This window comes from Diuraphis noxia, unplaced genomic scaffold (genome assembly GCF_037042655.1).
Source record: "Diuraphis noxia isolate RWA-SAM2 unplaced genomic scaffold, SU_Dnox_SAM2 contig0004, whole genome shotgun sequence".
NCBI lineage: Eukaryota > Metazoa > Arthropoda > Insecta > Hemiptera > Aphididae > Diuraphis > Diuraphis noxia.
This window is the reverse complement of record NW_028301714.1, coordinates 31,185,344-31,204,709: the sequence shown is the minus strand read 5'-3', so window position 1 is coordinate 31,204,709 and position 19,366 is coordinate 31,185,344. Positions and strand designations below refer to the sequence as shown.

General features: G+C 25.7%; 1 protein-coding gene across 1 annotated transcript in view; it reads left to right on the top strand.

The window, feature by feature from the left end:
* Positions 1-19,366, top strand: part of LOC107171764 (tachykinin-like peptides receptor 99D) — a 225,646-nt gene that overhangs the window by 53,973 nt on the left and 152,307 nt on the right. The gene's annotated exons all lie outside the window — the stretch shown is intronic.

Below are 19,366 nucleotides of genomic sequence, written 5' to 3'. Positions count from 1 at the left end.
ACAAACCAACACATGTCCAATAATTTATAGTGTCTAGGTATCTATATGTAGATAACCGAAACAAATTATTGTTGTTTTTCTGATACGGCCGTCAGTATATTATTTTATTACATACAAAACGTTCATAATACAATAAACATAACGGATTTAAAATTAATACCCATATAAAAAGGGATTAGTGGTTTGTGAATTCTGTACTTCGGAACTATATAATTTGTGTAGTGGTGTGTAGTTATGTTCTCACGTTTATCCATTGGAGTCATTGTTTGAATTGTGCGAATAGGATAGGATACTCTAAAATATAGTGGTAGTAGGTGTTGATAAATAATTATACTTCAATAAACTGCACTCGCTAGATTTTCTACCAAAAATCAAAAATATAAATATAATATTTATTTGTTTTGTTACGTGTTTGCCCGAAAACATTTGTTTATACATGTTATAAGATATATTATATTATTAACAACATTCACAACAATAACATTAATTATAAAACACAATACAGCATACAGAAGATAATTTAATAAACATTGGAGGATAGATATTCATTGGCTAATCATATTAGCCAATAAAGAGGGTATAGGTATGTGTTAGGTAGGTTCTACCAGATAGGTAGGTTGGTACTAAAGTAAATAGTATTTTGTGGTGAAAGGAATACGTGAGAGAGTGTGATCTGATATAACATGGAAGAATTAAAAAAATTAATTAATAAAGGAGTGTTTAAAAGCCAAATTGGGTGGGTAATATTTTGAAGATAAATATTATAAATTGGCGGAACAACTGCGATCGGAAGGGTTGAACAAATTAAGATATTCGTAGATGGGGATGTAGTCATGTGGGTTACAAATAACAATTTAAATTAATCTATTGAATATAATACCGTTATGAAGCATTAACTATAAATTTATGTTAAGAAAAAAAATGTATTATTTGCGAACTTAATATTATGTAAAAATGGTAGATATAGGAAGTAAAACAATCATTGTATTACAAAGTAAGATCCATTATTTCAAAATTCCATGTCCGTAGACTTTAGGCAATGAGAAACCAGATATTTTTCATTCACTCTCATCTGCTAATACCATGAAGTTATATTTATTTGATATTTTGACAGTCTACTCGGTCCACTATGGAACAAAAAAATTTAAATCAACAACCTAAAATTTTAAAATCTAATCTATTAATTTATTTTCACGATCGTTTTACACATCCTTGTTTGAAGAGATTTCACTGTTATACGAATGGTATCATAACATTTATACAAGTGCACAATAATAATATAATACAATATAACTATAATAATAAACTCTAACTTAAAAATGTAAATAAGATATTATTGGATATACAAATGTAAAATTATACTTTCCTCAACGATTTTTGTTGCTTTTATTGAAATACAAAAAATATTAATTGAAGAAAATTGAAACAAATATTACTAAACAGTTCTTTTTAAATACAATGATTATTTCACAATAGTCTGGTTAAATGAACTTGCATTGATTTTTAATCATTGTTTAAAGTTCAAGTTTTCCCAATATTTATCAAAACCACGAAATTGTTCAAATCTTTATTTTTTACTACTCAAAACTTTTTTTTATTGAAACCCAAAAACCGTAAAAATACAAATATACAATTTATTTTTATTGGTATTTCAAGTTAAAATGTCGTTGAAATTGTATATTATTGACAATAATTATTATTTATGTGTAGGTAGGTACATTAAACATTTCAGCAGCATATAGGTATATTTTATTTTTACTCATAGTTAGTCTTATATATTAGAGTAACTTCAGCCTTAAGTATAGCTTTTTGAACGCTGACGATAAAAGTTGACGAAAACAAATAAAATCAAGTGTTATGATAGTCTGACCGAACCAGACCAAAGTTGGCACCCAAGTTATTCAATGAAATTTTATTTTTAAAATATTAATAATAATGTTAAATTATATTTTACACCGTTTTACGATAAGTTGATGATGACTTATATGTTTATAACAGCCAGTGTTTATTTCAAGCATATTACAGGTGCAACTATTATTAACAAGTACCTATTTACTATATATAGTTACACTTATACTAATTAGGTGTATGAAATAAATTTCAAAATAATAGTATCTAGTATATTATAGTTGCGATTTTTTTAAAACAAAAATTAGTTCAAAATTAGTTTGCATAACTAATAAAAACATAAACTACTAGTTGAAACATCAATAAAAACAATTTTTAGTAATCATAAGCTAACAGACAGCTTCCGATCCGTATCGATTTTTCAGTGTCATCGATATAATTCATAAATAAACTAAAGTATATTTAAATTTTCCTATTTAATAGTATGATTATCTAACTAATGGTGATAATAGAATCAATATTGGTTTAGTGGTTTTTGAGATTTTTGCAAAACACACAAGTTTTTATTTGTACAATTGTAGGACTAGTAGGTCATAGGAGAGAAAGATAATATATAATATGTATTACCATATAGAAAATACAAATATACTTCGAGGGGAAACAAAAAGGGGGCCTTCGATCCTTTGAGAGTGCACTAACGTAAATTATTTTAATTGAATATTATGAGATATGTATTTATAAAATACATACACAGTGCCGAAGTTGTAAACGATAAAAAAAAAATAAAAAACACATATACATTATAAATACAAATTTATCTTTTTATTTGATGACTAAGTCGTTTAGTTCACGAAATGTACATTAAATTCAATGAAACCAAATCTAAACAACAAAAACCTTAATATTTAAGAATGTTATTTGATAATTATTTTATCTAGTTCTCAAATATTATACAATACGAAAAAAAATCTCACCAAGCAACGGAAAACGGTTACTCGCTAGTATCTGTATTATCAAAATCATCCAATTCATTATAAATATTAATGTTATCCCTGAATTTTAAAGTTTGTATATTTTATTATTTTTGGCCAAAATGTAATAATAATTTGAAAATAATCAAAAATGTATTATAATTTTGGAATAATCGATAACATATTGATACATTTCTTTTATTTATCTTTATGTTTACATAATATGATATTGAGATATAAAGATATATTTTATAAACTTAAAAATTAATTTTCAGTTTATATTTAGCTTAAATACAAATATAAAATTCAAAATATTATGATAAATAAAAGTTTTTAAAATAAACAACCATAACTCATTTCTGTTGTAAAATGTATTACTACCTATGGTTAAAATTTTATTGCTCTTTAGATTTTTAGAATAATAGATTAAAATAATATTTTTTGTACATTTTATTTATAGTATTTGTTAGTTTTACCAAATTATATTTGGGTTTACGTGTTTACAGTGAGCAACGTGTATTTAACAAATTTGATTTTGAATATAATAATTCAGCCTGTTTAAATGATAACGAATGTTTTATTCAATATGAAACATAAAAATAAATACTATAACACAATAACATACCGAAGTACATGTTGTAATATTATAATCAGTATCACATATTATAAAATAAATTCAGGTAAATTTTTATTTACAAATTACGAATATTTTATTAAGTTTTATCGTTAAGTGTCTTTAGTATCATTGTTATCAACAATATTATATCTTTATTGATATTTTCACGTTTTCATTTTATTAATAATAATATTTTCTGTAAACATACACAGTTTTTTGACTTACTAGATGCATTGTGTTAAATTTAATATTTAGTTCTCGTTTATTGCTGTCTTTACTACACGGCACTCTGTGTGTGATTATGACGTGATTTTCTCGTTAGTCTTCCCAAAACAAAACCAATACTTTTGGTGCGATTGAAATATTGTTTGACATATTTTCCATCTCTGCAGTGTTCCATATTGGGCCCGTCAATGAGTCATACGCATTTCTGTATGGCACGTCATGCCGAGAAACAGTCGGTTCCACAAATCGAAAATTCGTGGCACGTATTGAAAAACAGCTGTATAGTCTTGATGATTTTCTAAAAACACCACGCTCACGCACTTCCGCACACAAATTATTGTTTACTATAATATACACAATATAGGTAGCGCACGGTATTGAACATATAGAAAATTGAAAACATAGTAATGTAAATCACTTGTATGGACGTATCGCAACGAAGGTCTATTTCAAAATAAAATATTATATAGTGTTTTGTCCATGTGGCTATTGATATTATAATGTATTGACTTTTACTTGTTGAAAGTATGTAATATTATTATATCCACACTCGACAAATCGAAGACTGCAGAACAAAATGCCTGTTCTATGCCTGATTTCGCAATGAGGTATCGCAGTAATATTATATATTTATATAATATACTAAGTCGGTGATGGAGAAAATTGATCGTAATTCATTTTGCTCTAATCGAATAATCTGGCACACAGGAAGTGTCGTAATCTACCAGTTGCGTATAAGTATAAAGTACGCAAAAACTCAACCCGTATTATTTTAATACACGGTCCCTGCGAATATACTTTTCAAGCACTCTCAGGCTCACTTCTGTGTCACAATTAGTAAATAAAAACACACCATACATATTATATAATGATATTATTACCTACTGAACTTAGGTAAGTACACCGATACGCGATCCAATGTTTCTCCCCTCCAAGATTTGCTCGACGCGATAAACTGTCCAAAACACAGTCAAGCATAATTTCACACAGGAATATGGATGTTATAAAATATTATTATTAAATACGTACGAGTTGCTATATTCAACGAAACACTCATTGTTTAAAAAAAGCACTAATGTTTTAAAAAATAATTCTTTTATCTATAGTTGTACTGCAAGGCTGGGCAAGTTAAAGATTTTTTTTGTTAACATAAAAAAAGTAAGTTAAGTTAAGTCAAAAGTTAGCTAAAGTATTTTTTATAACTTCGTTAAGTTAAAAATTGATGGATAAAAGAATTAAATAAGTTAAAATTAACTTAATTAAAAGTTTAATTATTTTCGAATCTATAAGAAAAATAGGTTCCTTACAAAATGAAAAACAAATTCGAAATTTGTGTCAAGCTAAGATTTATGTGCCAATGTGGCAAACTGTGCAATGCAGTATGGGCATTTGATAATTCATCAAACTCTCTCTAGCCCATTAAATAAAGGGGGGGGAGTTAAAATAGTATAAATAAACAAATTATATAAGTTAATATATATATATATCTACCCCTGGCTACGGTAATTATATCTATAGAGTCCTACGACTCTCACTGGATATCTTATATTTAACTGGTCGTTCCTCCGACCACGTTACACTACTATTAGCTGCTATACATCGATATTTGGGATATCCATTGGTATAAATTATAAAATATAAACACAATCAATATAATAAGAGACAAAAGTCTATTGTAAATGGCATATACAAATACATGATATTATGTTTGAATGAATAAAATAATAATTTAAAATAATATTTTTACTATTAATTGTTTCTTTTTTTATGAATAATTAAAAGTCAATTTTGTTTAATGTGTTAATAAAACTAGTAGTGCAGCAGTTAGCAAATTAACAATACCGTAATTCAAAATTTAAATTAAAAATCGCGGAATTTAAACATTTTGAACCAGAGCATCAACAAAGCAATCATTTTCCCCCACGAGTTATTTTAGTAATTTCAGGTAATAACTAATAACGTATTTCTCAGGATATGTGGCGTATGAGTTAAAATGTCACTAGGTAATGATTTATAAGAAAACTAATTAAGTATATGATCGACGGGAACCCTATACAATTATAAGACTAAATATAAATATTTCTTTATATTAATATTATTATTTATTAATAATACATTTTCTCACTTATTTTTTATTATACCTACCTAATATTTCTCAAGCCGACAAAGTTATAAATCTATAGAATGTATACAATTTAAAATTTAACTTAATTTTAAGAAATTTGTCTATAATTAACTTGAAGTTGACACGTTAAATATGTTAAATATTTAACTTATTAACTTAATTTTAATTTTTAACTCATTAATGCCAAGCCTTGAGTTTTAGGTTGTTACAAAACAATATATTAAAAAAAAAAAAAATGAAATTGTTATTATTTTTTAAAAAGTTTAACTTATTTGAATTCAACATAATATGTTACATTATATTTTTATTTTATTTTCCTAAGCAGAATATTATTTGGTCAAATAAAAAATATACTTTGGATAAGTAGCTATTTAGTCAGATATAAGTATTTTAAGTTTTTACAAGAGGAGCTGTGGAAAGGACCAACATTTTGCAGAGTATCCTTATCCTCCACTCTTCTCATTTAAATTTTAAACACTTCTAAATTTCAACTCCTAAACTACTTGTCAAAAATCAAAACTCATTAATAGCTTTTTGGCCCCTTAAGAAAAAACAGAGCATATCATACTATACTGTATATCTAGGTAGGTATTGAGTTTGGTTTCAATAAATTTTGAATTATACATTCATATGAAAACGAATTTGTGATAAACATTATTTTATTTTAATATAATTTAATAAAAAATAATATATTTTTTAATTTAAAAAATGTTTTTAAATAAAAACAAAATAATTATTAAACAAACATACTCGTAAATATTGTGTTGGAGTAAAAATTACATGTAAATAGTTATCACTCAGAAGGAAAATGGTAATGGTTAAACATATATGTCTGCTGAATGTTAAGAAATTGATTTCCACATCATTGAGACTCTGATAAACATTCTGATGAAAATGTATGCTAAGTCTGAATCATTCAGATTCCAAGACGAACTAGTTATAAGACATGAGACATTTAAATTCACTGACATAAGTCCCAGTTTCTTTGAGGCATCCACTTTCATATGTTAAATTTGAGCTACCTCATATGCAATAGGCACACTTGGCGTGGTTATATAATCGCTCAGCGATTATAGCTGTGCTGTCTTAAATAATTAAAATTGAAAATATTCATTGACTTGTGATTTCAGTCCACCTTGGATACATATTGGAGTTAAAAAAAGTTAGTGAATCATTTTAACCAAGGAATAACAAATAGATCTCAAGACAATTAGACTCATGTTGCTACCATAATATACATAGTTCCCAACTATATCGAGATGGCCATATATATTATCGGGGATAGGTAAATTGGGTCCTAGATAAGTTTGGTACATTTTGAAAGAGAGATTTTGAGTCCCGTAAAAATAAGATCCCTTAGATTTTGTTCCTTATCGAGCATGCTTTAATTTTTTTTATTTGTGCTTCTTAATTTCATTTGTGTCTCTGACTAAACTTCAAGCAATTCATTAAGAAAGTTAAAAATATTTGGATTTGGAGTGTAAAACCGTTGGTTTAGTCGCTAAATGTTCGGGTGAAAGTTAGCATCAGCTGATATATAAGTATTTAGTATATAATCGAAAAATAATTCTATTTGGTTGTAGTATCTTTAAATCTGCTACGAAACATTTGATAACTTTTTTGGGCCTTAGAAATGGCAAACCAACATTTTTTTTTTTAGTTCAAAGTTTTGTATATTTTTTTTCACGGGACCCAACTTACCAACTACCTTTTTTTCCCTGAGATTCAATTTACCGAAGCAGGGTCATTTGGAACCCAATTTGCCAATCCCGATATTATCAACAACCCAATCCTTATTTTTTACCTTATTTATTAACAAAAACTGGTTTTAAACATAAAATATTTTAAATAAACAAGAATTTCATTCATGAAAAAATTAAATTAAATTAAATTTACTCGTTCTATAATCATAGAACATCTGGGAAGAAACGTAGGAAGAATGCATTAATACCCAACACACTGGCGGAAGGATTAAAGTGAAATATCCTGATAAACAATTATTCCACCACCTAAATACATATGATGGAAAAATAGGTGACCGTATACCGATTTGCGTTCCAAAAAGTTGTAGATATTATTCATTGTAATTGTAACCTCTATTGAATTTACACTTAAAAATCAGAAAAATAGAGAATTAATATTTGTTTGGTGAAAGTTTTTAAAACGCATCAAAATACGAAGTCAATATTGAAATTAGGCAAACACGTATCACGAAATTCATCAAAATATATAAACTGTATATAGGTGTATTTAATCGATGATATTTCTGAAGCACATAGTCTAAGAAAATGAATCTAAAGAAAACAACTCTATAATATTGAATAAATAATAATATATAAAAATAAAAATCTTGCAAGGTCTCCTCTGATTATTATAGGCATGTTTAAGTAAACTATATATTTTATGTATTATTTTATTTTTACTTGTTTTATACAACCTTTAAATTCTGGCTTTAAAACTATTTTCTAAGCATTAATATAAACTAAATTACAAAATAATTAATTATGAAAATTGGGAAACGTTAAATAATTGTTAGTACCTACGTCTTATACGTCTTATAATATAAGTACTTATATAACTTTATTATTTATTTTATTTCGTTTTGATTTATAAATTGGATAAAAAAATAAAGGAAAACAAAAAGTAGTCGATACGATATTCACGAAAAGTATAATAGTACTATAAAAGTGTATACCTTCCTCATCATTATGTAAATGGATTGTTATCCATGTGATCTGTTATGGATAATGAATTCAATTTGAATAATTTGACGAATTTTGTAAAAATTTTAAATTTGTATACTTTGAAAAAAGGCATGATTAAATATAATATTTTTGATATTTTTTGTGTCGTGTGAACAACTTTTATGGTTGCTATTATGCCTTGCAAATTTTCAAGCTTTTTTACCCGAAACATAAAATTTTACCATACATTAATCGAACTTATTTTTTCAAGTCATCAATTTAAAATATTAAAAAATAGCACAAACAGAATCAAAGTATTTTTTTTAAGTGTTTAATATATTGTAAACGCTACTATAAATAACCCGTAGAGTTCTTCATTTTTGGATCATTAACAAAACAGTCGAAAAAGATTTTATTTTATAAATATATAGTTTTGGTTTTTTATTGTTATATTCGGTTAGTTGCAGAGAATGAAGTATTTTTGCTTAAATTTTAAAAATAAAATAAAATATCACACATTATTCGATATATCTATTGATCTGCTTATGATCTAAACATTTTAAAGATTTAATAACGTACCTATTTGTTGTATTGTAAATGTTCAACTATAATGCGTGAAAAATAAACTACAATCAAAACTTTAAAAATGAATGACAGATAGTGTTTTAACTATAAAAATGTTTAACAAACAAATAGAAACCAAACAATACATGACGTACAAAAAAATTATTTCTATGGATTCAACTATAATTGGGATATTCTTCGACAACCGAGTAGTTATATATTATTCGATTTATAAATCTTGTATATATGATATACCTTATCCTTATGTAATAATAATAAAATATAATTCGTAATATTAAATTCTGACTAGACATCAATTTTTTTCTTCAGTAAAAATTCTTTCAATAAAGGATATTATGTATTTGGAGTACCTATATCAATACAAAAGAATATTACATTAAAATTATTTTCTGAAAAAATATTTATATCATATTGTAAAAGCCAATACGATGTTTGTATCAATCCATTTAGAAGTGTAAAAGACGGAAGAAACTTAATCCATTAAATGACTCCAGTTGAATTGCAATGAATAAACCGATATGAGGGAGAGATTATTTTATTTTTGCATATTTAACATGAAACGTGTATAAGTAATAATATGCATAATATTATACTAGAAGATATCTTATATCTCAACATAGTATTTTCTTAAATGTATATATATATTATTAACGCACAAGTTATAAGACACTTATATGAGTTATACGTTTATAGATCTTGTGTAAATACTTACTATTCCCTGTAGTTTTTGGGGACGGAATCTCACTCGTCTAAGACCCGATATTTTAAACATTGTTTTTAAAATTAAATTTTTTTATTAAATAACCATGTTTTGTTTTCATAAATGATCATAATAAATTTAAGTATACACCTAGACTCAAATTAAAAAAAAAAACATGCTTATTTTCACTTCCTTAATACTTTGAGATAGTGAACTCTATATATATGTTAACCGTAGAAAATTTTATTAATTTGAAATGTAGTGATATCCCACTCTGTGCAAGAAACTGTTACAAACATTCCAAAAATATACATTTTAAGCTCCAATGTTAACAAACTTACGTAAGTTTGAAAATGTAGACAGAATATGGGTAATGGGTAGTTTAGAAGGGACTTAATATATTTAAAAAATTATATTTATATACTAGTTGGCAGAGGTAACATCGTGTACATGGACAAATACGGTGAAATACCTTGCAGTATGGATGTTCATAATATATTGTATACATTGATGCATATCACAATAGCGCAGTGGTGTATATATTCATTCAATCGGTCTAGTCGCTTTCGTGAATATATATATATATATATATATTCGTCTATAGATAGATGAATGTCTACAGTGTAAGTCATCCGTTCTATTGATAAATATGGCAAAGCGTATCGAAATGTCACTTAAATCGAAATATGAAAATAACGCATAGGAGATACATTACATTAACGTTATGTAATTATAAATTATAATACACGTAGGATAAACCAATTTCGGGAGTGGAATTTTATCCGCAGCACAAGATGAAATTATGATAACACAGATATATATCTAGAAGCTATATGTTTCATTGTAGCTGTGAAGTATAGCTAGTTGTATATCATGTCCATCAAGTGGCAACTCACAAATAAAACTCAAACTAATATCAAACTAATATCAAACATTTGCTAGGCCATTTTAAGATTATGCTAAAGGCTCTCTAAATTAAACGGTAGATAGGTGATAAACAGTTGTATATTAATCAGGTTTTAAGACTTGAATCGCTAAAACGTACATATATGCTGAGACTTTGAAAATATGGATGTATATCATGTGGTTTAATCGAGGTTAGAGTTACTACTTGGAACCACTTTGTGTGAACGATTTATGTTTCTGGTAAGACTATAATAATATGTTTCAATGTTAATTTTACCTCCCAGTTGATAGAACACATTTTGATAATAACTATAATACCTACTAGGGTTGGAAATTTGTAGGACTTGAAAATTGTTTGTATATGCTCTTAATTTATAGCATACTAAGCTATAAATCTATTATTACACTACATACGATGAGCTTAAAAATTCATAGTTTTTTAGTTTTAGAAAAAATTACTTAGGTACGTATTTTAAAGTTTTATGAAAAAAATTTACGTTTTTAATTTATAGCTTAGGTACCTGTTTTAGTATACAACTTCACAAAATATATATTAAAAATGTATTATTTTTAATACAGCTATTAAATATTTTTCAGTACAATAATTAAAATTACCAGTCACTAAATTTTCATTTATTCAGTTTAGCAATGTTTCATATTACAGTAATATACTTACCATACATATATTTGGACAGCATCGTAAATAGGTGAGCAATAAATTACCTTTTGTATCCTGTTTTAAATATAAAACAAACTGTTATCTTTAAGTTGGTATAATAATATGCGTTTGAAAATGTCAATGGTATAAATCAATTAACGTTTATAAATAATGACTGTAATTACTAGGTACATTTGGTAGGATAATTTCTGCGTTAGGATATGGTTATGACTTTATGAGTTATGAAGTACTGAAATTATTTTTCTTTTTTCGATGATACGGTAATAAAGTTTCTTGATAATCTGATCTTAGAAATATTGACCCAACGTAAAACATATTTTACATCAACACTAATAATTAGTTACAATTTATAAAATATAAACGATGTATGATTATTTATTTATTTATAAAAAAATATAATAATTTAAACACCGTTTATCCGAGCAATAGTTGCTGTAGAATTTTACGTGCATATGATAATAATTAAAAGTTTTTAAGAATATTTCTGGATATTTTATTTAAATTTTATATAAGTCATTTGATTTAGTTCAAACCTTTTTTTGTTTGAATTTTCAGTTCGGTGTTATATTTATGATTTTTTAAAAGTATAATATATCCAATAAAAATTAGATCTGTCAATATTCACAAATCGTTTTAAAATAATATACGAAAGTGTTATTTTTTTTTTTTTTACAAAAATTGTAATTCTCTATATAGGTACATTCAAAATTAAAATTATAATTAAAAACTAAAATATGGATAGTTTATACTATATTTTTATAAATTATCCTCTGCATCATTGTTTGGAGTTTAAAAAAGGTCAATATTTTTAAATGAATACAATCGTTTTTTTAATTATCAACTTAGAAAAAATATTACAGCCTGGATTTCAATAAATAATAATTATTATTATAGTAATGACACTTTGATTTAATTATATTTTTATGTTTAATTAAATGTTTTAATCTAATTTTTTTTTTTAATATTGGATATACCATAGGTACTAATGTGAAAAGTGTAGTATCAATCTTTAAGTTTTAATACCCATTGTAAACGTCTGATTGTATTAAAGCGGCACATAATTTGGTTTCAGATCAGTAAGCAGTAACTAAGTTTCACATATTGATGAGCTTAAATAGCAGACCACACAACTATAAAAATATTATGAAATGTACTGGGGAAAACATAAGCTGTTTAATATTGCTTATTTTAAATTTAAATTCCATACTATATAAGTTAAGTGTATAAATTAATAAGCCACATTAGTGGATGCGTACATTTTTTTTTCGTGCATCACAAATTGAGGTCGTACTATTTTTTCATGAAATAGCGTCTAAAGTTGTTGTGTGTTGTTATGTCGTTGATCCATTGATACTTAACATATTATTAATAATACAACGAAGTAATGTTTTGAAATATATATATTTATGTGTTATACAAATATTAACATTTTGTTTGATAAAATTACGATTTAGAATTCGTTTAGTTTTAAATTTACAAATATTTTACAGATGTTAATGTATATTTAATACGATAGTTATGGAAAATTACCAAACATTAATTTTGATTCTTAATGGTGATTTTTATATGTGCCATCATCACTATGGAGTTTCAGTTTAATTTACTAATTGAATTACCAACCTACAAACATTTAATTTCATTAAAAAAAATTATAGCACGTAAGATATTTGGTACATTTTTATGGGTAATTTGGCAAATACTAGACATTCATGGATTTTATGATAAACAAACTAAAAAGGGTTAGGAGGTATGTATTATATATACTATATAGTACATATGGTTTGGCACAAAACGTTATTTTCCATGCTTTTCGATGTTTCCATATTGTATAAATTATAAACTAACTGCACATTTGCTGTTATATGGACATCGACCATATATATGATAATTTTTGATACCTAGATGATAAAATTATACAAAAATCTTACTTTCTGAGTAAATTAACAAATCCCTATTAGAGAAAACGAACGACACAGCATAAGTTTCTGAAGCTGAACGTAAAGAACGGTATGTTTACTATTCGAGAATATGTTTGTGTAGTTTTGAGACGTGTTATAATTTTTTTATAAATATATACTTAAAGAGGCACAATTACAATTTAAAATAATAGGTTTAATATTAAGATAAAGTTATTTAAAAACTAAAAACACTACAATTATGGTAAGGGTACGTAAACCAAAAAAAATCAAAAAAACCAATATCAAATTTAAAATGTCTATAAATAATTCAAAAATAATGATAATATTTTTAAAGTATCGATATGATATATACAAATATTTATGTAAATATTTAGTGAACTTTTCAAAACTCTATGATTATTCTTTTACTTCTTTACTTCTTCTGAATTAAAAAAAAAAAATCAATTTTGTCAAAAACTTGTGTTGCTTAAATATTCCAGTGTTTTAGGTGATTATTAAAAGTTTTTTACAATTATTGAGAAGTGACACAACGTACCAACCTGAACGAAATATGTTTTACTGAAAACCAACTTTGATTTTGATGATAGATGAATTTTCTTCTACAAAGCGAGATAACAAACACACACAAATAACGTCATCAATATAATACTAACACTTCATTGCTGTATTGAAAATTAAAAAAAATATATTCCTCATCGGAAATATTGCTACTATTTTATTTGCTTACAAATAAAATTCCAATTTATGTAAAAACATAGACACGTATCAAATATATTTAAAAAAACATCAGCAACATTTAACCTACTCAATATACCTAAATTGTTTTTATATTATTAGTTTTATATACAACAAATTATTCAATTGTTCTCTCGAATTCTTAGAATAAACAATTTTATTTCACAATAATCTATACATTGAATTGCTCGAAAACATTTTTTTTTTAAAGCTCTCTTAAAGTTTTTGTGTAGGTCATCATAAATGACAAAATACGATACTGCGATAATGCGATAATCGCAAAATGAAAAACTTCTATGCATTTATCATATTTTTTTTTTAATTTAATAAAAACAATAAATTCTCCATTGCTCTTATGAAATAATACAAAATTGCTTATTTACTATTAATAGAATATCATACAGGTGAGTGATTTAAAACTGTTGTTATAGTGTAACAATGTTTTGTCTATATAATTTAATATCATTAAAATGTCTTAGTTTTTAAGAATTATAATACAATAAGTTACTTTTTAGTGAAAAATTATAACTATTACAATATTTTGAGTGTTCTTTTGGGTTTAGTTTGATAATTTAAATGTCTGTAGGATTTTATTATGGCAGTCTGAAATCTAAATATCTTACGAATGTAAGATAATATATATCTACAGTATACTTAGTCGAATATACTGTAATTAAATAACGTTGGTATTATACATTACATTAATCTCGAACATTTACGATTACGCCATTTCAAATAAAGTAAATACCTATAATACATAAATACTGCATTAAAAATAAGTACTATTTAATTGTTAACAATATTTTTACTTACTCATATAACGAAACTAAAAACGATGTTTTTCTTTTTTGCCAGTGCCTATTATAAACATAGATATTAAAGAATGGATATGCCATTTATGCTTATCATACGGGAACGAACATGAAAATATTTTGAGGTTATAGAGGTCTCTTAATATAAATATATATTTATATAATTATTGTGCATAATTTATGATAATACCTCTGATAGAATGAGAATTAGAGATAAAAATCAGTCTATCTCTCTTTCCCATTCTATCACACTTGATTATATTTTATTAAGATGCCCATGGCCTATCCATTCTTTGATATCTATGATTATATTACTGGTTTATTGATAGAGACATGTGGTTTATCAAAATTTACGTATACCTAAATATACGTTAATAGGTACAAAAGATATACCATTACATCAAATATGTAATATGTGTATAAAACACAAATACACAGAATATTTATCTGTTGTAACCTGTAGTTAAATGTTAATATAAAATAATATTATTGAATTTTATCGAAGGGCTCGTATAAAAAAAAAAAACGTTTAACGATTTATATTCGAAATAATTTGTCAATCGTTAGTAAATTAAAAGAAATAATATTGTTGTTGTGTTACATTTATGTGGTTCGAGAACGATAATTTTCAGAATTCCGCAGTGACAGTGTGACACATTATTTCAAATCTATCATATTAACTTTTATTTAAAATATTATGATTTAATTTATTATAATAACATCATGTGCATTGTAATTAATTATATTTATATTTTTTGTAGGCCTGCCTGGTTCGTTAGCAAATATTAAACTAATGTACTTATAGAGCCCACGTTGTGTTGATGATAATAATTTTCGAAGATAACTATTGAACCATTTACAATATATAGGTACACTACGAAAAAACAAATCATAATGATATATAAACTTACCGTTTGTGTCTATTATGTACTTATTTCAAACTATTTATGATATACAAATGTAAGTCATCTCTGTTTATAACTGTATAAATTAATATTATAACTTATAACCTACATATCCCTAAAACATAGAACTGAAACACTCAACAGTATATTTGAGCTGCGTTTGCCATTTTTTCAAGTACGTCATTTTGGCTTGGGACCGTCGATAATATAATGCACATCAAAATATAAGGCGCTAAAAGTCTATTTTATGGTTACCGTAGATTGTAGAATACCCACTTAAAATATAAATCACATTAAAATTTGACGTATGTAAAAGTGCCTATAATAATGATACTCATGACTTATAATAGGCCAATGGTTACACAGAGTATATTCATAACATTATAATAAAGTCAATTTTACAACGAGCTAAAGTACTGTAGTTGTAGTAGTACACATGCCATTGTAATAACAATTGCCACATTTCACACGTGAACATCAAACGAGTTAAGTAAAGTGTATAATATAATTTGCGCAAAATGAAATAATTAATATAATTTTAAAACATTACATACTTAACTGGTGTACACATAGTTATTCCCACTGGCTCTAATAAATGATAAAATAATATTATTGAAATAAAACATAATAATATTAGTATATTAATATCAAAATAATATTTTTGAATTTACTGCCACGCAAATGTAATATCAAATCATTACAAAACACAAAGTAAAAGTTTTTTTGATTTTCTCTATACATGATATTTTTTTTTTTAAATTTACGAAATGAAAAAAAAAATGAAACATACGTGGAAATCTAATCTCCAGTCAGGAGGGTTTCCGAATCTAATGATTGAATTTTTAAATTAAAGAAACTCAAATTCAACAGGTATCACAGTTTTTAAAAATTTAAAAATTTAATAATTTAATAGGCAAATACGTATATTGTGAGAACCCATAAAATAGGTACCCACTTTATTTCTAAATTTAATTCAATTTTTAACTTTTAAAAACTTTTTGCATAAACATTTTCACAAATAAAAAACTTCTGTGAAGACTTTTAAAAATATTTTAAATTCTCTAAGTATCTCGCATTATAAGATTAAAGATACTTCACTATTGTGGCTTATATTATTTACTACCACACCGACACCGGTATCAAGATATTCAAAATTGTGTTTTTCATACCATTATATTTTTTAAGTGACGTAATCTATAAAATAAAAGTGGTTTATTTTAGTTATGCTATACATCACAAAATATATTATAAACCATATACGTTATACCATATGCATATGGATGATCACATTATATGATTTTTAAGTGTATAACTATAAACCAAGTGATTGAAAGTGGTAAGATAATTTTTTTTAAAGTGATGTTAGTGGCATACTTTTTTGTTCCTATGACAGCATTTAAAAAGAATGACATAACAATAAAATATTCCTTTATGAATATAACGTAAAATTCGATACTCTAAACAATAATTTTTACTATAATTTACAGTTCATTACATATAAAATAATTATTTTTTATCCTACGAGGAAATAAATTAGTAACGTTTTAATTAAAAAAAATAAATTTAAACGTCTAAAATACTGAAACAACAACCCTTCATAGGTAACTTGTGTTACAAATGTTTTATTTGTGGTTATGTGGAAAATTTTTTTTCGTGTAACATAGATGCATCAAAAGTATGTTGTGGATTTTCTGCAATCCTTGCGTATCTAGTTATATACCAGTGTCATAGATTAAAATATAAATTTATGTTATTTTTATAAGTAAAATTATATGTTAATACATTTTTTTAAATTTTAGTTGTAGTCTTCTACAAATAATTGAAATTTCATTTTTTCATATAATATATCTAATACATTTTATTTTAAATGTAGGTATACTATTTATTATGTGTCATGTATTATAATACGCCATGTTTTTACCATCTAAAAACATTAATATAAAATACAAATACAACTAAAAATATTTCCAATGTTATTGTTTCGATTACATTAAGCTATTAGTGGTAGTATTTTCATGAAAAAATAACTTGATAAATAGTACTCAACGTTATAATGACCTAAAAAATATATGTTTTATATTATAAAATAATATAAATAAGTTTCAGTATCGATGTATCACGAGTATTCAATATAAGTAACCATTATAAGTTATAACCTAAAGGAGAGTTTAAGTGAAAAACATTTTTACCAAAACTCACATTGAATCTGCTACCCGTCACTTACGATGTAAATGTATCACACAATAAACTATATAGATATCATAAAATATTCATGTGAATGTGTTTTTTTAAATTGTTATGCTTTTTTTATCGAACGTATGGTATGTAGAACACAGAATGAATATTTTTAGCGACTTTTTGTTATTATAAGCGTCATCCTTTGTTCGACGTTCACTCTAACTGAGTCACCCAAGTGATTCGAGAATGATGTTTATAAGAGTATATTTACAAACCCACCCAAAAAAAACTAATAATAAATATTTAGGTATTATAAATTATAAAATATTATACATAAAGGTACGAATTATTTTATTTTATTTGAAGTTTTTTAAAACTTTAATAGTACTTCCAACACTGCTTATATTTTTAATAATTTATTCTTAGGAAATAATTAATCGTAACAATATTTTTACAAATGTTTTATGCATTTTTTTCAATTGTTATTACTTTCTATATAGGAATTTGGAAACGTTTATACTTCATAACTATACTATATTATGGTATATTTTGTATATAATTTCTTAACCTGAATACATTTATTTTGTAGTATAAATATTTGTTTAGTTGTCGATCAAGTTGGCACTGGCACAATACGCTAGGACTATAATATAATTATAATATCAAAAATATTGCTATGAATTTGTTAGATTTTGCTTGCTCACCATCAGAATTTGCTAGTATCTCATTTAAGTGTAAATCAATATTTAAATATGCCGGTGCCAACTTGACTCAGTACCTGTACGGCGGCACATTGTCCGATCGGCCCGAAAGGTGGTATCAAAATAGGTATTGCAAGCAAATTGCTAGATTTTTGCTACGTGTTTTTTTTGAATTTGCTAGATTTTGTTTTTTCCGGAAACCCGACTCAGCACTGGCACATTGTCCGATCGATGTCCGTCAAGTTAGCAACGGCACTTAGTGCTAGAACATCAAACCATATATAGTATATAATATATATATATTTGCTATGAATTTGCTACATTTTTCTACGACAGTTTCAGAATTTGCTACTAGCTTGATTTTCAGTAATTCCGGAAACAAACATGCCAGTGCTATCTTGATGTAGCACCGGCACATTCTTTAATCGACTCAAAACTGGATCGAAAATTCGCTACATTTTGCTACGCTATTTTTAAAATTTGCTACAGTCTGGTTTTTCTGGAATATAGGAAAATAAAAATTTTACAGCACCAGCACTTGGCACCAGCATTTTTTAGTTTTCCGGTATTCTAGAAAACCAGACTGTATTAAACTCTAAAAATTGCGTAGCAAAATGTAAAAAATTCATGGCAAAATTTTGATACTAATGTCGTGGTATTCGAATAATAGGCCGGTGCTGGAAATTTTTCATTTTTTCGGTATTTTGATACCATTTTGAGCCTATCGGACAATGTACCGGTGCTAAGCCGCTTTTCATTTTCCAAGTTTCCAGAAAA